The following is a 17,147-nucleotide window of genomic DNA, read 5'->3' on the forward strand; positions in this document are numbered from 1 at the left end:
AGTTCTGTGAATCGGGCCCCATGTCTTTAAGACAACCAACATCAGAAAGGCCACCCCAAAAAACACACTTCCCCAACTCAATCCAATGCCATCCATGCCCTGAATGATGTCTAAAAATTCAACAGACCACACAGAAAACACTTGATTAATAAAGCTGTGGCTACCTGCTCTGATCCTAGTGGATGAAAAAGCAGGCCTGTTGGCAGACAAGGCCAGGCAAGCTTGCAGGCCTAGGCTTCAAAATGGCCACCAGCCACATGGCCAGGCCCAACAACATCAGAAAGGCCACCCCAAAAAAAACACACTTCCCCAACTCAATCCAATGCCATCCATGCCCTCAATGATGTCTAAATTCAACAGATCACACAGAAAACACTTGATTAATAAAGCTGGGGCTACCTGCTCTGATCCTAGTGGATGAAAAAGTAGGCCTGTTGGCAGACAAGGCCAGGCAAGCTTGCAGGCCTAGGCTTCAAAATGGCCACCAGCCACATGGCCAGGCCCAACAACATCACAAAGGCCACCCCCAAAAAACACACTTCCCCAACTCAATCCAATGCCATCCATGCCCTAAATGATGTCTAAATTCAACAGATCACACAGAAAACACTTGATTAATAAAGATGTGGCTACCTGCTCTGATCCTAGTGGATGAAAAAGCAGGCCTGTTGGCAGACAAGGCCAGGCAAGCTTGCAGGCCAAGGCTTCAAAATGGCCACCAGCCACATGGCCAGGCCCAACAACATCACAAAGGCCACCCCCAAAAAGCACACTTCCCCAACTCAATCCAATGCCATCCATGCCCTAAATGTGCTTGAAAATGAAATACATTCAAAAAACAACAAAAGGAACAGTTGCTTCATCATGCACACACCCATGAGGCCATGCCCATGGCTAGCTCGGGCCTACTACTACTACCCACAAAATAAAAAAATAAAAAAGGAATGATGATAATTAATTATCAAAAATAAATTGTAGTTACTTACAACAACTGCAATGCCCACAATCAAACAGACACAACAACCACTTACTAAAAGGACTCCTTGCACAAAAAAGGACAGCCAAATGTCAATGTAAGGAGTTGTTTTCATCCAAAATCAGCATTTGCAGAAGGTTTCATGCGGCTAGAGCTGATATTCCTCTCCAAATTGAAAATTTTACATGTTCGAGTTATCGAGCTTCACATTACTTCCGCCGGCGTGACGAAAATGACATGATCGCGTTCTCTTTGTCCCTGTCGCGTTGGATATGACGTGTTCGGGGTCTCTTTCTCCTGTTCGCGTTCGATTACACGTGCCCGCGTCCTTACCCTCTCGCTCGCGATGTAGAATGACGTGTTCGAGATCTCAATCTTCTCATACTTGCGCGGTGCATGATCGCGAGAAGAAAGACGTGATCGCGCAACAAATGACGTGATCGCGCGACAAATGACATAAATGCGGCCGCGAACTGTCGCGAGACAGCGCAAAATGGCTACCAACATCCAACATCTCGTGGAGAACGCGACAAGGTCGGGAAAACTTGTCGGCGAACGCGGGGATTCAGGTAAGGCGATCGCACGCACGCGAGAATGTATTTTTTTACAGCGCGAGCAAGAAACAAATTATCGCTAAACTGCGGAATGCAGACATTTTGACATTTTTGCGCTTTCCGCGGAACGCGAAAATGCCAAAATATCGCAATTTCCGAGAACGGAACGGAACGGAATTTTGGCCCAGGCCTAGTCTTGATTACTCCAAGGCTGAGGACATACCAGTGTACCCGGCCTCATCGCAGGCTGCACACCCGCTCAGCCCAATAGGTGCCACTAACTCTGGGATCCTGGAAGCGATGCCATGTGGCGGTAGGCCCACGCTGTCTGCTGGCTCTGGCCTACACTGCAGTCCAGCAGGGCACTCAAAACCTGAGCTGTCCCGACCGCCGGGACGGGGCATCATCGCAGGCTGCACACCTGCTCAGCAGCTTAAGGTGCCCCTACCTCTGTGCACCCAAAGTCACCGTCCCGTGGCGAGGTGCCTGTACCGGCCACAATGCTCCGGGTGCCACTAACCCTGTGCAACCCCAGTCTGTGCCATGTGGTGGTAGACCCGTGACAGCCGCAAGGCCTTGGGTGCCACTAACCCTGTGCGCAGCAACTCATGGGCCATTTATGATTGAGAACCGTGGAGCGTCCGTCATCCAGTCACCACCGGCAGAGGGGAATGTGATGTCCTCAGCCTCTTCAATAATTTGTAAAGCACACTACAAACCAGCGAGGGTCTCAAGGCACTGGGGGGGGCGCTACTGATCGAACAGCCAGGTCTTGAGTATCCTCCTGAAGGTCAGCAGGTCTTGGGTCTGTCGTAGGCTCAGTGGGAGGGTGTTCCATGGCATGGTGGCGAGGTGGGAGAAGGATCTCCCGCCGGTGGTTGTTCTTCGGATGCGCGGGACGGTGGCAAGTGAGAGGTCGGCGGAGCGTAGCTCTCGGTTGGGGATGTAGAAGGAGAGTCGCCTGTTGAGGTAGGCTGGGCCGGTCTTGTGGAGTGCCTTGTGTGCGTGGATGAGGAGCTTGAAGGATATCCTCTTGTTGACGGGGAGCCAGTGCAGGTTTCTCAAGTGGGGGGTGATGTGGCCGTGTCGTGGTACATCGAGGATCAGTCGTGCCGAGGCGTTTTGGATGCGTTGTAGTCGTTTGATGAGCTTGGTCGGGGCTCCCGCGTAGAGGGCATTTCCGTAGTCGAGTCTGCTGCTGACGAGGGCCTGGGTGACTGCCGTTCTTGTATCTGTGGGGATCCATCTGTAGATCTTGCAGAACATGCGGAGGGTGGTGAAGCAGGAGGAGGAGATGGCATTGACTTGCTTGGTCATTGAGAGCATTGAGTCGAGGATGATTCCCAGGTTGCGAGCGTGGGTGGGTGTCGGGGCTGCCCCCAGTGCCGTCGGCCACCAGGAGTCGTCCCAGGCTGAAGGGTTGGAGCCGAGGATGAGGACCTCCGTCTTGTCCGAGTTCAGCTTCAGACGGCTGATCTTCATCCAGTCGGCGACTGCCTTCATTCCTTCGTGGAGGTTGGCTTTGGCGGTGATGGGGCACTTGGTGAGGATGGAGTCACATGGCCTGTGACGCCTGTTCCAGATAGTTGTGGTGTGCGTTCAAACCTGCCCTCAGGGAGTGGCGGTGTCATACTGACAACTAGACCAGTGACCTGCACACCACCAGTGAGTACACCTGCGACGAATAGCAATGAGGGCCCCCATCGGAGTGTAAGCGGAGTGGTATGGCCTGCCGTACGCCGGACCAGTGCAGGGCTTGCAACAATGACTCGTGGGCTCTGGGAGTGGTTCAGTCCATTTCCGGACATGAAAGTTACTGATGCGCGTGTCCCTGTTGTAGTGCCCCCTGTACACAATATGCAATGTGGCATCCTCTGACCGGCATCCCACAGGATGAGCATCATTGACACAAGGGAAATCACTGTCCCTACATTCATCCACACATTCATACATGAATGATGAAAGACATAACACAGCAGTGCGTCACTGGATGTTTATTGCACATCCAGTGCAGTTCTGCAGCTGGAGCGGCACAGGGCAATGCCGAGCACACTACACAATATGGGCCTTTGGAGGGCCAGCTGGAGTCCATCCGGGGATAACTACCGAAGTACTGCTGAAGAGGAAGGGTACAGTCTGCAGTCTGATCGTCGTGTCATTGGTCATCAAACAGGATATGGCAGTCCATGTCGCTGTCCAAGGTGAGTGCATCGGAGTGTATCGGGGTCAGTGGAAGGTCATGGGGCCATGTGCGGCACCAAGTAGAAACAGGCCAGGTGGCGGAAATGAATGCTGGTGCCTCCTTATCACAAACCCATCCACGTCTTCGTCCCCGGATGTGTGCTCTGCCCCACCTGTGGGTGTTGCAGTACCGACTGAGGCACTGTGTGCCACTGACACATCAGGTGCCGGAGTGGATATGTCTGCCGCACTGTGAGACAATGGCACACCAGGGAGCGAAGATGTGGATGGTGTGGGGCCAGCAGCATTCATCATCGCCATGCCTTCTGGCAGCAATGCCATGATGAGGATCTGCAGGGCATGGTAGATCCCAGCTACATTTCAATGGTGTGCAGCGGGGGCTGCCCTCCTTTCCGCCTCCATCCGCACCAGGTCCTCCATGAGCCTCAGCATGTGTGCCAGCTCACGGCTGGTATCGATGGAGCCCCTCTGAGCAGACACGTGTTCTCTCTGCGTCATGACTCTAGCGATGTCAGTCAGGGCTTGTTGGAGACCATGGATGACGTCCAGTTTGGTAGCCGTGAGGTCGAACCCCACCCGCACCTGCTCATCCGACTCCCTCTGGCCCTCCAGCACACGGTGTTCGAAGGCTGTGTGTGTTCCTGGGGGTTTTGGGAGACTGCCGGGGCCGTGGGTGCCTCCTGCTGGGTGGTTTGGGTGGTGGGTGGGGTCTCCTCGGTGCAGCTGGCAAGCCCTGATCCTGGAGGTGAGTCGCGGGTGATGTCAATGATGTCTAGGAGGGCTTGTGCGTCGATGCTGGGGTTGTCCTCCTCGTCATCAGTGAAGAGTGGCTGGGACTGCTCTGCAGGGGGTGTTGACGGTGGCCCTACAATGTGAAAAGGGAGATGGTGTATTGCAATGTGTCCACATGTATGTAGCCGCATGGTACACGTTGACATTCAGACAGCATGGCATTGTACAGTGTGACAGTCTATTGATCTAAGCGATGACCGAGAATCATTGAGGGTGTGCACTGTGTTCTGCTTGATTGTACATGTTTGCCATCGTGGCCATCTCCACCCGTCCCCCCAGTACCTGGTGGTCACTCACCCTGTTGTGGTTGTGTTGTGTCCTGTCCGGTCCCCCAACTCCGGCCAAAGTATCCACACTGATGACTGTCGACACCAGCTCCTCCATGTCATCCAGCATGAGCTGTGGTGCTGGTCCCCCACCTCCAGTCTTCATTGCTGCCTTCTGGTTGGCTGCGATTTTCTCCTTAGTCTTTTGCTTGATGTCATTCCATCGCTTCGACCTCGTCCATTGTCCTCTTGTGCTCTCCGATGGCATTCACCTTGTCAACGATGTCCGCCATATTCCATTTTTGGTGCCCAATGACACGTTGGGGGTGACGGACAGTTGTTGATGGTGTTCCATCACCTCCATGATTATGATCCTGTTCGCCTGCGGACTGAACTTCCTCTTCCTCTTCTTCTTGCCCTTCCCTGTCCCCGAGTCCCGGGGCTGGTCAGGGTTGCTTGTGCTCCTAAATGTCTTCTGTGAATGCCGAAAGTCTTAAAGTTAGGATTTTTCTAAGTTTAGGAGTAGTAAAGTTAGGAGTCCTAACTTTACTACTCCTAAACTGAGAAAAATCCTAACTTTAAGGCGTTCGATATTCAAAGAAGGCATTTAGGAGTCCTAAAGTTAGGAATCCTAACTTCTGTGAATACCGAAATGAGTAAGTGCCTTCTGTGAATACCAAAATGAGTAAGTGCCTTCTGTGAATACCAAAATGGTAGTAAGTTTAGGATTTTGTCTTAAGTTAGTTCTGTGAATCGGGCCCTAAGAATATGAGTAGAAGGGAAGATGGCATAAGTCACAGCAGAATGATTAAAAGAAAAGTAAGATTTCGGGGCTTTCTGCAACAGAGAAGAGGCAGCCAACATTTACGTTGTGTGTCCAGCACCTTTTTACGTTTCAGAAAGTTGACAGAGGTTTCTGTTGCTATATGCACAGTGCAAAATGGTTATATTAATTGCTTTTTCATCCAGTAATTCACTATTTCTTATCAAGGTCCAAATCGCTCATTTTAGATTTTTCAACAAATCACTATATTATTTTTCATATTCTGTTTTGACAGCTGCTGGATTTGCTTACATGCTCGTGTTGAATTAGAGTAAGTTCCAGACATGTACTGTCATTTATCAGGTTGTTGACACATATTATTTGTTATAAAGATCGAGTCTTCAGTTAAAGTTCATCAAGTTCTAGTATATGTTATTTTTTTGGTCATGTTCCATATGTGTGCTTTTGTGTGTCAATTTTAGACTTCTATCATTTTCTCAAGCTCCTTAGTTGTAGTAAGTTGTCAATTTCCAAGCTTGTGCCATTGTTGATCAAGTTAGACAGCTATTATATGTTCGTTTAGCAGTCCTCAGACTGAGCTATAAATGTTTACTGCAATCCCATTATCTGCCTGCTCCCCCATGTTTCATTAATGACTCGCCAGTGGCCCGAGCTAAATTAAAGGTGAAGGTGAAAAGGGTTTTTTCATCATGTATTCAGTGGACTGAAACAGGAGAGCTGCCTCCCTAATGCTTCAATAAGAGCTCACCCTGCCTGTCGTATCAGTTCAGTGCAAGCCATGTTTTCTATAGCTTCACAAAATGTTGTATATTTATAGATGAACTGAAAAAGTGGGATCTTATCCTGAAATATTGCAATATATTGTAGCACAGAACGGAAATGATATATTTTATGATTAAAAGGTTACATGACTGTCCCTTTGTAGCAGTCACGTGGTACAGATCTTGCTATAACACATTTATACATGAAGAAAAACACCTCTTTTTGTATGAACACCTCAATTTTTTGGGAAAGATGTTGCTGTGTTTTTTATTGTGTGCACTGCGGTTCTTCTAATCAGCCCCCACTGCATGTGTTCTGACCCTTACAACATGTTGAAATTGGGTTTACTCCTAACTGCATATATACCCTTCCTGCAAGTCCTTACTTGCAAGTCCAAGTACAAAGTATAACTAGGGCCTGTAAGTTTAATATCAATAGTGCACTGCACCACGCATTGTTCCAACACTAGATCAACAGTTCAAATCTTCAGGTCTACTACTGTATCCTGTGTGTTCGGTTTTAAAACTGCAATTTAGACTAGTCAGAATAAATCCCTTTTATTAGGCCTTAACCCTCCTTTTAATTATTAGTATGTAAGATCTAATAGGCCTTAATGCTCAATAAAGCGGGGTGCATGTTATTAAAAAAAGGACATGTACAAGTTGAATATAAAACTTGTTCTTAGAATGACAAGTCCACAAATGCTATTTCACTGTAGCAGGATTAGCTGTTGACAGGAAAGCTTTGTGATTTAAAATTGCAATTAAATTATGTTATCTCTGCCTTGGAAATAGCCATAAAATCAATTCTTGGACTTTTTGTAATGTTTATTCCAAGCCCAAGGCATTAATAAAGTTGGATTTATAACACATAGATTACAAAAGGTACTTCTAAACAGTCACCTTTTTCCAGCATAAATCATCTACAGGACAATTTGCATGAACTTTGATATTTCTAAATGCTTTACACATTTTCTGAAGTTAAGCCTGTCTGTTCTGTGCTATAGCTACCAGGGATTGAGCTAAGGTTTTAATTACTGAAACCTTTACTAGACCTAACAAGAATAGTGCCATTATTACATGTGGTGGAGAACCCCAAATAATGGTCCACTTTCTTACATTGGTGTTCAGCTTTGGGATGCAGAGCTAGTGTTTAGCAGGACCACTCAGCTATTAGTTGGGAAATAAAAATACCTAAATTGAACTAAAAGCAAAAAGTATGTTTGATTTTTAATTGGCATCAGGCCTTTGCTTGATTCATTTTTTCATGTTTCAAATAACTTTTAATTCCAAGTTTTGCACCCTTTAAAAGTTTAAGAGAATACGGAGTTGGATCTGGCTACCCTGGCCTGTGTGCATGCACACCAGTTAGGGTACAGTGCAGGTCCAGGGGACTACCTAATGCTAATAAGATTAGGAAGGTAGAACTAATTAGGCCTCTTAAGGCCTGGGCACAAACAGCTCAAGAGAGTGAAGGGGAGGGGGAGAATGACCCTTGAAACAACCTCTAGGAGGAGAACCTATCCATTCCTTCTAGTACCAGGTCTATACTTCAAACTAATAGAGGGAGTGGAGGCTCCCCCCAAAGGACCCAGAGATGGTCCACAGAAGGCAGGAGCTTGAGGCTTTGCTGGCATACATAGCTGCGGAGAAAAAAAAGGTAGAACTGGGTAGGAAAAATTGGGCAAGGGAGGAAGAGAGAAGAAATGTTGACAATGAAGAAGATGCTGAGATGTCCTGGGGTGGTAGGATTTATCCCAGGCTTCCCATGGGAATAGTTTCCCTGTACATAGAGGGAACACTGAAAGATGGCTGGCTGCATTTGAAAAGGCCTTTAGGATGAGAAGTGTACACTCTAAATATTGGGGTCCACACCCGTGGGAGTTGATCCCAGTAGCTGGCAGGGATAGGCTCCTGACCCTAGAAGGAGATGAGGCAGAATCCTACACACACATGAGAAAATGTCTAGTCAAGAAATGTGGTCTTACCGCAGAGCAGTACAGGGTGAAGTTCAGGGATACCCAGAAGGTAAACACACAGGGCCCGATTCACAGAACTAACTTAAGACAAAATCCTAAACTTACTACCATTTTGGTATTCACAGAAGGCACTTACTCATTTTGGTATTCACAGAAGGCACTTACTCATTTCGGTATTCACAGAAGTTAGGAGTCCTAACTTTAGGACTCCTAAATGCCTTCTGTGAATACCGAAAGTCTTAAAATTAGGATTTTTCGCAGTTTAGTAGTAGTATAGTTAGGACTCCTAACTTTAGGACTCCTAAATGCCTTCTGTGAATACCGAAAGTCTTAAAATTAGGATTTTTCTCAATTTAGTAGTCCTAGATTTAGACTTAGGACTACTAAATTGAGAAAAATCCTAATTTTAAGAATTTCGGTATTCACAGAGGGCATTTAGGAGTCCTAAAGTTAGGAGTCCTAACTATACTACTACTAAACTGCAAAAAATCCTAATTTTAAGACTTTCGGTATTCACAGAAGGCATTTAGGAGTCCTAAAGTTAGGACTCCTAACTTCTGTGAATACCGAAATGAGTAAGTGCCTTCTGTGAATACCAAAATGAGTAAGTGCCTTCTGTGAATACCAAAATGGTAGTAAGTTTAGGATTTTGTCTTAAGTTAGTTCTGTGAATCGGGCCCACAGTTCTGGGTGGACTTTGTAGACATCTCAGTGAGGGAACTAGAGGGCTGGATTCAAGGTAAGTAGGGGAGTACTTATGAGGGGCTGTACAAATTAATTCTTAAAGAACACATCCTAATTCATTATGTACAAAAGCAATTGCACCAGTATCTAGTGGACTCAAAGCTGTCTGGTCCCAGGCAACTAGGGGAGACAGCTAATGAGTGGGTCGTAACCCGGGTTTCCAATCAACACCAGGTGGGTGATCAAAAGAATAGAGCACAGTTCCCCTCCCAGGAAGAAGCCCAGGGAAAATATGAAATCAAAAGAGTGCTCACAAGACCCACAAAAACCTGTGCAGGGGTAGAGACCCTGAGCGAAATCCACTTTCCAGAGGATTGGGGATTAGGGGAAGTCCTTTGACCTTTTGAAGGCAGGAACATGTTATGACTGTCATCAGTCAGGATACAAAAGAGGAGAAGCTGTCTGCACAAATAAGCACCCCACTGGTGGGCAGTCCCAGGGGATTTTCAGTGTCGGTGTGGGGGTGGAGATTGTCCCAGAGATGAGGACAGGAAGAGGGATAAAATGAATGGAACTGAGGTTGAGGCCCTGAGAGATACAGGGACCAGTGTGATTATGGCCACAAATAAACTAGTTTCTCCAAAACATATCATATGTGGTGTGTATCACCAGGTAACCTATGCAGACAGCAGAGCCAAACTCAATCCCATAGTAAATTTGGAATGGGGAGGTGTAACAGGCCTTAAGAAGGTAGTTGTGTCTCCTCCACTCCCAGTGGAGAGTCTACTGGGAAATTATCTTGAAGCGTCTGAATGGTATGGGGTGGGGGAATGGTCTATGCAAGGATGCTGGATCTCCCTGAGTGGGTATGTGCTATGACCCGGTCACAGGCTGACCAGGAGAGAAATGCTCAGCACTTAAAACCTGGAACAATGGACCATGCATCCAATGAGAAGAGGAAGGGCACTGGGTCTGGTGATCCAGTCCAGAGAACTCCAGAGGTGCAGGAGGTTTCTGACCCTGAGGGGTAGGATCTGAACTCTGAGGTAGGGATTCCACCCTTGCAAGATCTATCCAACTTGGTAGAATTGACAGGATCTGGTAAACCCACCAGAGAGAAGTTTGGTCAGGGACAGAGAAAGTGTCCCACTCTTGAGAGTCTGAGGCAGACTGCCTCTATGCAAGAGGAGGGTGATGTCAGTAGATTCCAAAAGTCTACTGGGATGAGGGATCCTTATAGTCTGAGAACACATATCTCAAGGAAGGAGCCACACAGTGGTTGGTGGTCCTCCAAAAGTATTGAGTATTCCTCCTCACCTCAAGCCATGACATTCCCTTATCACGTCATTTGGGTCAGAATAAGTTGGTTAGCCAACTACATTGGCTCAATATGTCTGCCAAAGTGAAGGAGTCCTGTAGCTTCTGTGCAACCTGTCAGGCCAGTGGCAAGACAGGGGGCAAACCAAAAGCCCCTTTGATACATCTGTTAGTGGTTGGGAGCCCCTTTGAGAGGATGGGGGTGGGTGTTGTTGGTACCCTAGACCCACCAACTGCATCAAGGAACAAATATATCTTGGTGAGATTGGACCAGGCCACAAGATATCCTGAAGCAATACCCCCTCAGGACAGTCACTGCTCCTTCAGAGGCCAGGGGCCTACTCGATGTGTTCACCAGAGTGGGGTTCCCAAAGAAGGTGGTTCCAGATAGAGACACAGATTTCATATCTAGCTATCAGAAGGCGATGTGGGAAGAATGTGGTGTTACCTACAAGTTTACCACCCCATATCATCTCCAGACTAACGGTCTAGTAGAAAGGTTCAATAAGACTCTGAAAAGGCATAGTCATGGGTTTGTCTGACAACTCAGGAGGAGTTTGGATGTTCTCCTCCCATGCATACTGTTTGCATACAGGTGGTCCTAAAAAAGGTGTTGGCTTTAGCCCCTTTGATTTGCTATTTGAGCACCATGTTTTAGGGCCATTGAGTCTTGTGTGAAAGTCTTAGGAAAATCCTCTCAAGGAAACCCAGGACAATGTGCTGTGCTATGTTCTAGGCCTGAGATCTCGCGTGGTAGCGTACATGCACAAAGCAAGCAGGGACCTGGAGGGTAGCCAAGAGATCATAAAGCTTTGTTATGACCAGAAGGCTACTAAGCCTGTGTACAAACCAGGAGAATTGATGTGGGTGTTGGAACCTGCAGCTTTCAGGTCCCTCCAGGACAAATGGGCTGGTCCCTATTCAATCCTAGAGAAGAAGGGTGAAGTCACCTACCTGGTAGACCTGAACACCCCTAGGTACACCTACAGGGTCCTGCATGTCAAATAGATTGAAACCCGACCAAGACAGAGCAGGCATGCCATGCTGATGAAGGAAGAGAAGAGGAGACTGAGCTATTGCCAGACCTCCTTTCCAACAATGTGCATGATGTGTAAGTGGAGGTAGTGGTACTCGCTCCAAAATTGACAGACCAGCAGCACAGAGATTGCAAGCAAGTGCTGGAGCAGTTTGCTGGTCTGTTCTCTTTGACCCCAGGAATCAACAACTGCTGCATGCCTGTCAAAAATAGGTTGTATTGGTTGTCTGACCCGGTCAGAGCCAGCATCAAGGCTAAAGTAGCTAAGATGCTGGAATTGGGTGTAATTGAGTGCTCTGATAGCCCATGGGCCAGCCAGTGGTATTGGTGCCCAAACCTAATCCAAAACATCAAGAGAGGGGAGGAAGAAGCAGTTATTCATTCTGCTTCCATGCTTAATAGTTTAGAATCAAAAGAGAATGAACCACGTAGCTTGAAAAAGCCAGGTTCTATAAGTGTTGTACAAAGGCCCTCATACCCTCTAACCCGGGGACACGGTATATCTTGGTTCACCGCTTGAGAAGGTTAGGTAATTGGTTTTATCATTGGGTCCTTTTACGCCTGAGTTTCCCGTTCTCCAGGCAGTCAACCTTCCTCCACCTAGAGGGAGACCATCTGGTTCTTTGACGGTCATGATTTCGATAGTGTTAGCAGAAAAAAGTGATAAATTAAAAATACCTACTATCCTGTACTCTTGTTTTATTCTTCAGGATGGGGTAAGATTAAAAACAGTGGATGGTGCTCTGGTGGATGTGTGAATGGTCCACCCCAACTATCTAATGATGCTTTTAGTTGTCGACATGTTTCAGTCCATGGGTGTCTCTAAAGATCAGTGGACTTTCATCAGGACCTTAGTCACAGCGATAACGTGATGATCGCTTTGACACATTGGGTAAGTTAATGTCACTTACCCATCGTCGTCATTATTTCATGTAATCGACGGGTTTATACATTGTGGTTCTACCTAGAAAAAGAAAAAGGGGAAAAGGAAAAAACATGCTTATTTTTGCTTCATATAGATTTCATATACTGTTGCCCAATTCGGTGCTTGGATGTGTAATGCTACTTGCATATGTGACTCAATTTGTGTGCTGTACTTATGTAATTTCTTGTTACATATCACAGTGAAGCATTAATAATCAATCAGGGATCGATATCAAGAAGGCATGTAGTTATATTTGTTGGCATCAAAGGTTTACAAAAGAATGTAATAATACAGTGATTTGTGCTCGGTTGGTAAGAAAATAATCTATGGCTGTTAAGTCATCATTAAGTTAGTGTAAAGCATATCAATAATTTTACTCCTACTCTACACCACAAGAGCCTGCGTTGAGGATGTAATCAAACGTGTGCTCAAGAACATGTCCAATAAACGTGTCTAGAAAGATTATCACTGTGTTCAAATGGTTTTTGAAAAATACTCATCCTTGTAAATATTTTTACGGGGAGAGAAGGAAAGAAAAGCATGCTGCACAAAAAATTATTACTTTAGCCTTAACGTTCATATTATTTTATATTTGGGGCTTTGTAATTAAAAAGGAAAACGTGCAAACTTTAATAAACCTAATGGTACCCTTATGGGAGTTTAATTAAACCCCATTGGGTGCTGGGGGAGCTCTACAACAAGAAATGGAAACAGGCATGACGTGATAATTTCTTTGCTCACATTACCTTGGGGAGTTGGTTTCATTTCTTTCTCAGTTACCTCTAGAATGCTACTTCCAAGTCCTTGTTGTAGCTTCTTATCACGACTCGGAAGTTATCACCTGCAGTCAGGGAGGAAGTGCACCTTTATAGTGATGATGCTGTATGGAAACTGAAAAAAGACTATTCTAATGCCAATTTCGAGATGAAGACAGACTTGAAAATTCTCTAGGGGGCGTGAAGGTGTAATTGTTCCTATGTGGTTTCATGTGCCCACTATATTAAGTGCTGTTATAAAATTACTGTTCAGAGGGCGGTGTTAGGGACAAAAGGCGAGTCTCGATGTTGCGCTTCATGTGGGCAATACAATCCTCTATGAAGGGATAAGACAGGTTTTCCACGGCAATGTGCAATATTATGTAAATGCTATGGCATTATCTTGAGTGCCCATTATAATAAAGTTGTCATTGTTTCTGTGTTGCCTATATGCCCATAATGTACAGGTTAAGAAACTTGTTTACTGGTGATATTTTGTTTCGTGTGCATACGGGTCACTTTGGTGTTTTAGAATTATTTGTTCAGTGTTTTACTGAAAACCAAGGAATATTGTCATTTAATCCTTTGTCATATGTCTATAAATGGTATACCCAACATTGTTCCTTCTCTAAGAGAATTCTTTCTGCGTTTGGGGCTCCTTTGTTATCTAGAGTTTCAATGAGGACCCATTCCATGTCCTTCATGGTGTGGTTCATGTTCAAGAAATGGGTGCTCATGCATGTGGTTTATTTTTTACACTTTATGTTTCTGCAGTGCTCACAAATTCGTTGTTTCACTTTACAGCACATCATGCCTATATATTTCAATTGGCAAGGGCATGTGATCATGTATATCACATGCATCGTATTGCAATTTGTGTGTGGTCTGAGTGACCAAGCAATATCATCAGTCAACTGTAAAGTGTTGGTTTTCTTGGTCAAGTGACACACGGAACAGTGGCCAAAGGGCTGGTGTCCTTTTATAGCTGGAAACATTCATGGTATCAGGTTAGACTCCCTGTGATTTTGTTTTGGTCTTGTGTGGACTAGGATGTCTTAAATGTTCTTTGTTCTCCAATTGGCAAATCTGGGTTTGGGCCATTGTAGGTTTCCTTATGTGAGGACGTTCCAGTTTTTGTTAATTAACTTCTGTATCTGGTTTGAAGCTCTTTGTACGTAGCTGCACTCACTACACAGGTGAGGATATCTTTATACAGTGTTTTGGGCGTCACCTCAAGAAGGTTCTCGCGGTTTTGGTTTCTTGCTCTTTTCTAGCATTTGTTAATGATGGTCTTGGGATATTGTCTATCCTTAAGTTTTATGCTTAACTCTCCTGCCTGTTGTTTGTAAACCTGTAAGTTCCTACAGTTCCTCCATATCCTCAGGAATTGACTGTACAGTAGGTTTTCTCTCAGTGATCTCGGATAGAAGCTATTAAATGAGAAGAGATTGATTTTGGCAGTGGGTTTATAATAGGTCTTGGTGGATAATTTTGTGTTGTCCGTGTCAATGGTAATGTCTAGGAAATCCAGTGTATCTGCAGTGTAAGTGAAATTGAGAAAGTCATCTCTGATATTGATCCATGTATGGAATTCTGGTAAGGTTTCTGGTTTATCTCCCGAGATCATAAGAACATCGTCTATATACCTTTTCCCGAAAAGGATCTTGGTCTTGAAGGCATTCTTTTCATTCAGAATGTGTTTTTCTTCAAATGTGCTCACATAGAGGCCCACCAGACTGGGGGCGAATGTACTGCCCATAAAGGTCCCATGCGCTTGGAGATATAGGGTTCCCTCATTTTCAAAATAGTTCTCCATTAAGGCTAGGCAGCAGCATTCCAGGATGAAATGTCTTGGTATCTTCTGTGGCCAGTTTTCTCTGAATAATATCTCCTTGATAGTTTGTAACGTGGCTTCTTGGGGAGGCTCATATATAAGCTCTCTATGTCTAGGCCAACTAGACTGGAACTGCCTTGTTGGTATGATACATCTTTCAAGAGATTCAGAAGATCCCGTGTGTCCTTTCAGTAAGTAGGTTGTCATTGTACTAGAGGTCTCAGGTAGTAGTCTGCAAATTGTGACAGGGGTTCTAACACGGAGCCTATCCCTGATACTATTGGCCTCCCCGGAGGTGGGTTCTTGTTCTTGTGGTTCTTTGGTAGGGATTAGAAATAGGGTATCCGTGGATCTTAGAAAATCTGCCTCATTTTTTGTGATCCACACGTTGATCTCCACTACTTCTGTCATGATGTTAATAGTTCTTTTCTGTATTTCTGTCGGGTCCTGAGAGGTGATTCTGTAGTGTCTTTCTTCTCCTAGAAGATCTGTACAATGTTGATGGTAAGCTGATGTTGAAAGGAGTATAATGCCTCCTCCTTTATCTGCTGATTTGATAATTAGATCTTTCTTTGTTTGTAATTCCCTCATTGCTTGTTGTTCTTTGTATGTGATATACATGAATATTTTTTTTGTCTGTGAGTTTACTGATTCCACTTCTATGAACATCGCCTGTTCAAAGGCCAGTACTTCGACCGGTATTGCATGCATTGGTGGACAAAAGGTGGACTTAATTCTTAAGTTGGTGTCTCCTTCTTTGTAGGGTTCTTGTTTGTCTTCACAGTAATCTTTCAATTCAAATTTTTTGACAAAACCTGGTGATCTCACAGTGTAGTTTGAACTGGTCGAGTCTTGGGGTGGGCACAAAACCAAATCCTCCGTTCAGTAGTTTTGCTGGTCCGTTGTGAGTACATGTTCTGTTAAATTGACAACTATTGTTTGGTTGTGCTCGGTCCTGATCTGTCTCGATTCTTGGACATACTCCGGGTTTGTACTCGTTCTTTTTCCTGCCAGTGTACTCCTTTCTTCCTCTTCGTTGATTTGGACCTCTCCCTAAAAAGGTGGTTGTATTATAGGAAATGGTTGTGGTGGCAGGTTGTGCATGAAGGGATTGATCCACCCTTGGAACATGGGATGATACGGTTGAAATGCCATCATTTGGTAGTCTCCAAAATTAGGTGTTCTCCAAGGCATGTTGTGTCTTTGCATTGGGTATCTGCCTCGTGTTCTGCCTCGTCGTTATTTGTTCTCTTCACTATTATTCCAGTCTAAGCTGTCTGAAGAGTTGCTCGTAGATGAATCATTATCATTCGTGGATTCTGACGGGTGTAGTCATTTGTGGTATAGGGGTACATCTTTTCTTAAGAGAACCACTTGAGATCTTTGCCCAGTTTTTGTATCGTGTTTTTAGTGATGTAGTCTTGCATTTCGGTCATCTCTGTGTTAATCTCTTCTAGTCGTTTTTTATAAACCGAGATCTACACTGTTGTTTTGAGTTTGGCTTCCATCACCTGTATTTTGATTGTCAATTCTTCCAATAGTCTTGCAGCCATTGTTATGATCAATAATGGATAATCTCTCGTGCATTTCCATGAAATTGGTGCCCAGTCTTTTCTAAAGATATCATGTAGAAAGATTCTAGGGACATTATGGACCCAAAGGCCTTTGGGTGCCGCTTTTGCTCTAAGATATTCGGTCATCATTAGGCCATGAATGGCTATCTTCACCTATTCCACACTTATAGACCCTGGCTTTTTCAAGATATGTGGCCCAAACCTAATCCCCAAGGGAGAAAAAAGAAGTTAAGATTCTCCGTGGAATATAGAGAATTGAATGCAGTCACTATGACTGATGCTCACCCTATACCTAGAGTTGATGAACTGATTGATAGGTTGGGGGCTACCAAGTACCTGGGTACATTTGATTTGACATCAGGCTACTGGCAGGGTACTCTCAGTGAAGGAGTAAATGAGAGGTCAGTATTCTCCTCACCTGGTGAGCACTATCAATTCAAAGTAATTTCATTTGGTTTAAAGAAAGCCCCTGTCACCTTCCAAAGGTTGATGAACAGGGACCTGTCTGGATTGGAACAGTTCAGTGCAGCTTATGTGGATAATACAGTTGTGTACAGTTCCACCTGAGAGGATCACCTGGTCCACCCGAAAGGTCCTGCAACAGGCAAGCCTGACTATTACGGCCAGCAAATAGCACATAGGGCAGAGGTCAGTGGTGTACATGGGCCACCGTGTAATGGAGGCCATGTACATCCTCTCCAACCCAAA

Source organism: Triturus cristatus, chromosome 5_1 (assembly GCF_964204655.1).
Source record: "Triturus cristatus chromosome 5_1, aTriCri1.1, whole genome shotgun sequence".
Classification (NCBI taxonomy): domain Eukaryota; kingdom Metazoa; phylum Chordata; class Amphibia; order Caudata; family Salamandridae; genus Triturus; species Triturus cristatus.